The sequence below is a fragment of the Sinocyclocheilus anshuiensis genome, unplaced genomic scaffold, assembly GCF_001515605.1.
Source record: "Sinocyclocheilus anshuiensis isolate Anshui unplaced genomic scaffold, SAMN03320099.WGS_v1.1 scaffold11, whole genome shotgun sequence".
In the NCBI taxonomy this organism is placed as follows: Eukaryota; Metazoa; Chordata; class Actinopteri; order Cypriniformes; family Cyprinidae; genus Sinocyclocheilus; species Sinocyclocheilus anshuiensis.
In genome coordinates, this window is record NW_015551076.1 from 1,793,630 (window position 1) to 1,803,461 (window position 9,832).

Consider the following 9,832-nt stretch of genomic DNA (forward strand, 5'->3'; position numbering starts at 1 on the left):
GTTCAACACATCTTGCTGACAGCTTTTCCATTCACACCTTACAGATGGGCTCCTAATTGTGTATCCCAGAAAGTGGACAGAACTTTTTAACAAGAAGACTAACTGTGGTGAAACAGAAGAGAAATGGACCAGAACCTATGTGTGGACATTTTAAGCACATAAGCAGCCAGGATAAATGAAGTGAGAAAAATGTATTGAGCCAGAGCTGGACTAAGTTAGCATCTCTGGCATTGCTCCATATCGTCATTAGACCTTTAATTCAATCTTTAGGGGAGGTTTGTATTAATTTTGTCTTTCATAACACAGTTCTTTGTGCAGTTAATTGGAGTATGGTATCACTACATGTGAGTGTTTGTCTCTTTCTGTATTTTGGTTTGGCCTTTAATGATAGTTCTCTTAGGTATTATTATATAGTAGCCTAATGTAGTCAATATGGCTTACGCCTCCTGGGTACACATTTCCTGCTTCAATTTCGATTAGCACAAGCTTTCGATTAGATTTGGATTTGGTGATGTTTATTCAGTAACTTCTCTGGTAGATTTAGTGAGTTTATTCAGTGAAGGACTCGCCTGATTAATTCCAAATGAGTCTTTTTGAACAATTCACTACAAGGACCAACTCAAGAGAGTCATTTGTCCATGTTTACATTACACTGGCGGCGCTGTATGTTTTTGATTCACTAAAAAGGAGTGGTTCATAACAGTCACTTATTTGTGAATCAGACTGGCCACAATGTTATTGTGTGCAACTTGTGACAACTCAATAAAAATATGTGTTTTCTTGCCATTATTTCATAGTCGTCATTCTTAAATAATCACTTTCATGTCATTTATGACACTTTTGCTGTATTTGACTTTGCTTACTTGTTTACTAATTTACAATTCCCTCGCCACATAGTGGATTATATAGAGAATACATTGAAAAAAAAAAACAATTTAGAAACAATTTTCACTTAGAAATTGCTAGTAAATTTCACAATTAATTCTTAAGAAATGGGAAGTAACACACTGAATTAAACCTGAAATTTTGAAGTAGAAAGACTGAAATTGTATCGTCTTGTAAAACATACTCCAATAATCTTTGTTTTCAAGTTAATCTTTTTAAAATACTTATTTACTTTTTTTAAAGTGTGGGAAGCATTGTTTGTAGCACACCTCAACAAAACTATTATAAGCATTCAATGTCATGTTGTATTATCATACGCTACACTGCTACTCTTGCAACATTATTTTTGGCTGCCTGACTGAAATAAAATTGTATCATTTTCACATATTAAACTTTTATTTACATCAAATCCATCTCATGATGTTTCTGATCTCTCAATGTCCTTCCTGCCCGATCTGTCAGGACTAATATAAAAGGATTCTGTAGACACTTGTATTTGTTATTTGTCTGGTTCTCAGTGAAAATCATTACCTTAATTTGAGGTAATTTTAGTTACCCTGGCTAAAATTATAGTTACACACCTGACACCTGAAGATCTTAAGGAACATTTATGCATAACTCAAGTCTTGTCCTTTAGTCAAGGGCAAGGCAACTTCCAAAAGGCGTACAGGTTAGTCATGAATCTGCTCCTTAAAACTCTTCCAATTTGGCATCCCAGCAGCTGCCATTAAGAATCTGATCTTATGAGCAACCTGGGGTGCCTGTAATGTAATGCTGGTCCCCTGCCAGCATTGTGTTTATACTGTAACAGTAAAGGTAAATCCTAAATTGCCACTCTAGAAGCTCTTAAGCTGGTCTTGGGCAAACCACTTAGCAGTTACCATGGGGACTAAAAGTAATAGGATTGTTGTTCTGTTAAAAACATGGATACCACATAATTATGGTAATTATGTTGAGCATGAGATAGCAGAACGCTTCTTTACTAAATCACTGGGAACAACGAACAAACATCTAAAGAGCAAATACTGTACACTTGGATGGTTAAGTGACGTGTCCCTGTTCTGAATACAAATTGCAGGTTTATCAATACACTACTCAACCAGCTTGTGTTAACACACACAATATAATTCCTTGTGTATCAACACACTCCTCCCTGACAATAAAATCTGATAACAATAATAAACACAAAGTCTAATTTATATGTCAAACTTTGTATCTGTGAAGGCCACTGAACAGAGTATAAATGCATAATGCTTTATATTATACCCTTTAATGTTCAAGTATCTATCTATCTATCTATCTATCTATCTATCTATCTATTCAGTATAGGTAGGCCTAAAGATTATTGAATTAATGCAATTTATAGGCAAATGTTATTGAATTTCAGATAAATGAGATTTATTACATTTGTTTAATTCATAAAAAATTGTAAATAAGAAAAAAAAAATCGTTGGTTTTAATGTCTATATCCAAATATACAAAAATGTACATGTACACTTCATCACTTCATATAGAAAATATCCATGATTATTTATGAAATCACACTGTATATAATTGTATACCTTTTTTATAGTAAGAAATCGTTTATCTGCAGAATTTGCTGATGACTCAGCAAATTTGTTTTGTTATACTGTCCAACATATATAAAAAATGTTTAATTGTAAGAATGATAACATATTACTTTTTAAAATCAAGATCAGAACTGAATTTCTAATTTACATTTACAAGCGTTCTTTACACTTCTCTAACCTGAGCATCATCTACCTGCACACCCACAATGCTCTTTTGTCACTTCAATTTGGACGTCAAGCCAGCAGAGGGAACATGAAGTGTATGAATCACATTTAAACATCTGAGTTCACATTTAAAGATCATCAAGAAAGCTACACTTGAACCAAGTGGGACATAAAATAGTGTGAAGCTTTCAGTTGTCAGAAATCTTGATGATTCGTGTGAACAAACTGCTGTAACCATATGGAAAAATCTTTGAGTCTATATCAGAGTATGAAAATAGCACTGTTTCCTGCAGTCAATTAAAAGAAGTTCTCTTCTTCTTTTTGTGCAGAAATCCTTTCCACATGCGACATTGTCTCAAGAACAGACACCATTCTGAATCCAGAGTGTAGTTTCCTATTTTTCTCAAAAACTAGTTATATTTGGGACTGCAACCAAAAATCCTTATAATATTTAACATCTCTGGCACTTGTGGGCAAAATCTCTAAGGAGAGAAATATCCATTTTAGTGGTTCCAGAAGCTGGTGGTAAACCACAACTTCAGATTCCCCCAAGAAACCCTGTTTGTGATATGTTAAATTGAATGTACCGCCCTCTCCGGGTCCTTTTGTTTTCCTGTCGCGCAGTCCTCATACCATCCATTTTAACTGCTTGACAGGATGCTTTCAGTAGTGCAATATTGTAAACACATCTCAATATCTGGAGGCCTTTCTGATCGTTCCCAAGAGCGGGAGACAGCAGAGGCTTTGCTGTTTTCCTGATCAGGTTGGTGAGTGGTTCACATCAAATCCAGTGTGCAAGATACTTGAAGAAGCTCCAATAATATCAACTGAGTAACTTCATTGCACGTCGCTGACTGCTCAGTCGTGGCCTCTAGCTTTCTGATATTTCCTAATATCAGCCGTCATTCATGGCAACATGGTGTAACAGTACATTTATATACGGTATATTTAACATATTTCCACTCAACGTGTACAAAAAAAAAAAAAAATGCTAGGGTAAGCAATTCTACAGTCTCTGCAACATTTCAGTCTCTCAAATGCGTATAAAATATGATTTGCTCAAAAAAATGTTTGCCCAGATGCAAAAAAGATGCAAAAAATGTTATGCCAACTACCCTTACGAAAAAGAAGTTTATTCAAGTGTGCTATTAGTATACTTCTTTTAAACTAAAAATAGGAAAGTATACTTTTAGTCTACTTTTTATGTACTTCTCAGAAATGGGCTTTATGTACTTCTCAGAAATCTACTTAAAATGACATTTAGGTATACTTGACTTATACTTAGAAAAAGTCTAAATATATTTTAGCTATAATTGTGCTCCTAGAATTGTTATTGTTACATTGTTATACGGTAGGGGGCGCTAGTACACATTTTCTGTACAGAATTTCCAAAAAACACAAGTGAAGAAGAAACCGAAACAACAGATGCTTCCACATGTACTCTAACACGATCATCAGACATAAAACAGCATCAAAACTATGTAACATTATGGAATAAAATGTCGACCAATGAAGAGGTAATAATAACTGTCAAGCTTTGGGGTGTTGATCGACTTTATCTACGTTTTGATTATCATTCTGAATCCAATTCATAGTCTTTTTTCAGCTTTTTGTTCAAAATGTTGTTTATTTATTTATTTTTTATTTATGAAACTTATCCACATTCAAGTGTTTAAAAATAAAAAAAAATGTTTTGTATGTTCAGATATTCATGTAACAAAATATATACAAATTAATACCTAAATAGGGACATAGTAGTATACTTAAAGTATGATGTAAAGTTCACTAAAAGAAAACTTACGAGTATACTTGCAGTATAAATCTACTAAACAAGTAGTTTACTGAGACTATACTTCAAAGTGTACTAAAAATGCTACTACACGTATTTAATTAGTAAACTATCAGTAAGTCTGCTTTATTGTCAATTCTTCCACATGTACAGCACATACACACAGAGAATTGAAATTTAAACTAGTTGTGTACTCAAAGTTTACTACTGTTATACTTAAAGTATACTTAAAAGTATACTTTTATATACTAGAAAGTGGGCCAATTTAGTCCCAAGGAGTATTGTAATAGTACACTTACAAGTATACTACTAGTACACTGATATTTGTATACTTACTACATAAAGTATACTTAAAAATATACTTGAACTTTACTTAAGTATACTTGCTAAAATAAACTTGAAGTATACTACTTTTTGGTAAGGGTACTTTCAATGGAAAGTATAGCTAAAGACCTCTAGTCACTGCAAAATGTTGCTAGACGTCAAACCGATGAGTTTCTAGGTGCAACCTAGATAAGGTTTATCAAAGAAGTCATTAGATTTGTTTTTGTTTTGTTTTGTTTTATTTTGCTAAAGGGGTCTGAAATGTCGCTAAGTTGGCAAACAATGACCATCGCTGCTTTTGTGACTCTCTTTCATACAAATGCCTCAATTATGGATTAATAGGTTGCTTGCAATCACGTGATTCTGATGACGCACGAAATGCAGCTGGAGGGCAGATTTTTCTATATCGGAATCACTAGCAGAAACTCTAAATGCCTATGTTTTGCATTGTTTATGGATGCTCAAATCAGTCAAACCGAAAACTGTATGGTGCAGCAAATGCAGTTCATGTTGGTAATGGAGATTGAATTGTATTACAGAACAGCAGACACTTGAAGTAGCATCCAGTCATACTTTATTTTTTTATATTTTCAATAGACCAAATATCACCAGTGAAGTTATACATGTTTTGTTGATTAATGGCACTTTTTTATGAGGCTTTACTGCACCTTTAAAAACTTGTGTCCAGACTTTAGTAGGTCATGTGAATGTGACTGATTCACTTTTATTAATGTTGGAAAAATAAAGAGTTGAATTGTATTTTAGTTGTGTGATTTGTGATAAAGGTATAGACCAGAGGTTCTCAACTCTGGCGCTCGAGGTCCATGTCCCTACAGAGTTTAGCAACCTGTAACTTTCTAGTAATCTTGAAGACCTTGATGAGCTTGTTCAGGTGTGTTTGATTAGGGTTAGAGCTAAACTCTGCAGGAAAGTGGGAAACAAAATGAGTGTAGTTAATGTGGTTATATTAATCAAAAACAAATTAGCAATGTTTACATAATCATAGAGAGTAATATATTCATAAAGCTAAGTAAATGGAAATTAAAATCGACTTATTTACTTCAGTAAATAGTAGGATTTACTTAATATATTTTATAAATGCAAGGTTCCTGACTATAAAATAATAAATAAACTTTACTTAATTACTTTAAATAAACACTTTTAAATAAATATAATTACGTAATATTTACTTAAATAGGGTGCAATTAGATTTAATTTCTTCATGAATGTTAAGTTTATTAAGTAGATTTTACTTAACAATAGTGAGTAAGTTGTACTTGATATTAGATCAGTAAAATTTACTTAAAATGTGTTCGTGCAATTTGTTACCAACATTTTTTTAAGTAAATCTTAATAGTTATTATTTTCAGTGCACAAGGAGCTTTTATCACGTACGAAAATTTGTTGTTCATAAGGCAGCAAGAGGCAAGAAATTGACTGAAAACCACAGGAAAAAGTAACTTTTAAGCCTGCGTCTGATTGGGAGGAGCCGAGTCGGATAATGCTTGTGTGTGCAAATAACAGCAATGACGTCATGTGCAAACAACCTATTAGGGCTGTCAAAATGGCTGAAAAACTAAATTCGAATTTTGTACTTAAATATTATTAAAATTCGAATTATATTCGAATTTAAAACGACTAATTTCAGTTAGGGTGAAGAAAAACTTTTGGCTTCTCTCTTCTGAGGCCACAAGAGAGCGCATCGAGCAAAATATTACTAATGCACGTTTATTCAAAGTGCATAATGTTTAAAATAATGTTTATAAACCAATTATAATTAATTAAGTTGCTTAAACAACAATAAACAAAACAGCATCATGTATGCATAGTTTAATACAAAGGACCGAAATCACACAGAGTACATTTTTCATTTAAAACATGAGTTGCAGTGGGGTGGGGAAAAACCCCCCGCCATAAAGTCTCGAAATATGTTTTTTTCAAAGTTAAACCTGCATTAATTTTACATGGCTTTCTAAACATGTGGCTCTTTTGTGCAAGACGCGAATGCAACGGTGATAGATGTCCCTCTAGAAAATGTGCGAAATATGCGTTCTGTGTAAACGGCTTGGTTTTAGTTTTGACGTAAACAAGATCTTCTCTGCATTGATGTTCTTTTTCCGCAATATTTTTAATGAGCAACGCAGCAGCACGCATCTAGTGGGTTCAACTGGATAGGCTGACAAAAATATTATAATGCAGTGACACCTACATTGTCATCGCATCTCGTGCGCCACTGATAAGGCTGACGCACACCTAAAATTCGAATGCAGCATTTTTATTTTTATTTCGACGAATATTCGAAATTCAAAATTTTTTTTGACAGCCCTACAACATATTGACCCTTCACAAAGAGTTTGATTGACAGGCGATCTGACCAATCATAACGCTGAATCCACCATTTTGTAAGACAAACAAATCAGTCAGATTATAGATTAACTTTGGTGGACTTGAAATTTAAAAATGGTATGTATTGATGTCTTTACGTGGTAGAAACAAAATACCTTCTGATGTTCATTCATGTTTATTTCGTGATTTAAGTAAATTTAAGAATTTGAAAGCTGAGACTTTATTTCATACCAGAAGTAACCTGCTCTGTCTTGTCTGTCAGCATGTTGTCAGTTTCCTCTTTGCTCCGCAATGTATTTTTCACTGTGTGAGAACATGATGTGTGGCGTGAGAGCGCCATGTTGGACGTAGCATCAGTATCAGCAGTTTTTGCGAATTGGACTCAAAAATTGCTTTTTTTGTGATAAAATATATAGGACTATAGGTAAAACTGGAATTATTTATTTACCTACATATTTACATACATGTAATGAGCTGTCAGTACTGCCAGTACTTTTTCTGTTAATTATATATAATTAACAGAAAAAGTACTGGCAGCTCATTACACACAACATTATCCATTCAAAATACTGGTAAAACACCTGTAAAAAATAAATATGGAAAAATTCCTTCAAATTATACAGTATATTGTGCCCTATTTTACTGTTCGTTCTGGTTCTCAAATCTGATTGGTTGAGAACCGTGAGATATTGTACTGGTATCGCTACAGGAACGCCCTTTCACAATTTTTTTATCACTCTGCTTGTTCTAGCCGGGTCTATGTTTTTTTGTCAGTTAATCGTAGAGTACGTTAGTTAATATAAGAAGAAACGTCTAGCTTCGCAGTCTCTCTCTCTCTCTCATTTGGATGCACGTCTTGCTGCATTGTTTCTCTCTTATAACCTCATTATTTCTCACTAATAACCTAACTGAAGCAGCACATGCCCTTGATAGTTCCGTCGAACTGTTGTATAAACGCAATATCACTAGAGTACGAGAGCGATACCGGATCTATATCAGCGGCTGTGATGGCCTTGTGCCTCTGGCCTAATCACAGTCATGCTGATATAGAGCCGGTATCGCTCTCGTACTCGAGTGATATTGCTCATGGCAGAGTCTTAACTTTGATAAAGTATATCTCTTTGGTTTTGAGACTTTAGTCTTTGCAACTTTCTTTGCAACTTTCTTATCTATGCACAATCAACTTGTAACACTCCAAAGAGAAAGGAAAACTTGAAATCGCATCATATGACCCCTTTAACAAACAGGAATCACACTGCAGGCTGATAGATGAAGTAACCCCCAGCAACCACCTGACTCAGGCTCGGGGGGCCTGCGCAAATAGTTTTAAATTTGTCATTCAAGAGTTGTAATTCCAACCCCCCCCAATAACGTTCATCAAAGTTACTGCAATGGAAATACTTACCTTTAACCTATTAATAAGCTAACAAAATATTTGGCGAAAGAATAAATCACTGCACGCCCTGTAGTTGTAGTGTCATATACCCAGCACTAATTCTGCCTCAAAGCAGCTGCTCAATTATTTTGATAATTTAAAATATTTATATTGCATATTAAGAATAATAATGTTTGCATTGTATGAACACATCATTAGATAAATGCATGGCTCGTTCCAAGATGGTCTTGAGCAAGACACTACAGTGACTTTATTTAAATGCAGTTGTCTGCTTTTATATTAATTGTGTCCAAATTAAAATTCGCAACAGAAATGCTGTGCATGCTGCTGCTGAGAAAAATCTCGATGACTGAATGCCTATGCAAGCTGCTTCTACTGCACAGAGAGACTGAACTGCTGTGAGCTCCATTAATTAGGTATATAAGTAGCTAGACGAATGACTATTTTACTCTCTATTTTAACACGGTGTCTACGCCAGACGCGAGCAGCACAACATGACAAAGTCAATAGACCCATTACGATAGGTAAAGCTGTCCGCAATGTATGCAGTGCGATACGGCCAACGCAACAAAACTTCTGCTACTGCTGCTATATTGATAATATTCACTAACATTTCAATACTGAGTTGAAGTACATGCTGTTGCTGTTAATGATATTCACAATGTTGTAGTAGGAATTTACTGTGCGAGCTGTTGTGGTTGTAATATTTAATCAGAAAATGTTTTTAATCTGTGCCAACTCGTGTCATGCGTAGTCCGGTCAATGGATTCACATATTGATCAATAATATAAAATATACAAGTGTGTGATTATAATTAATAACTGACATGAGTAGTAGCAAAATTATTTTGGGTGAGCTGTTCGGGGTCTTTGAGGCCCCAGCTAGAACATGATAAAATGCAATAGAGGTGTGACATGCATTCAGTTTCTGTCTGGTGTTGAGGTTATTCTAAACTATTCTACTGAATCCCAAATAAGTGTACACACACAACCAAGTCAATGTAAAGTCAAACACAAGAGTCATGCGAAGCGCTGATTTTTTTCAAACCATGCTGTACCGACCTTCCGATACTGCATGACGTTCGAAGCTTCAAACATCATCAATCATGTGGTATTGCAAACTCGGTGGCCGGTGTCCTGCAGACTTTAGCTCCAACCCTAATTAAACACACCTGAACCAGCTAATCGCTAATCAACTAGGCATAGAAACTTCCATGCCTTGTCCAAATACCCATACTTGCGGTCTTTGCACTTGACCACTTGACTACTTATATGACGTATTTCCTGTACTTGGCCCAAGTGTTCAAGTGAGCATGAAGACCACAAGTGTGTGTACAACTTTTCATTACCTGATGGG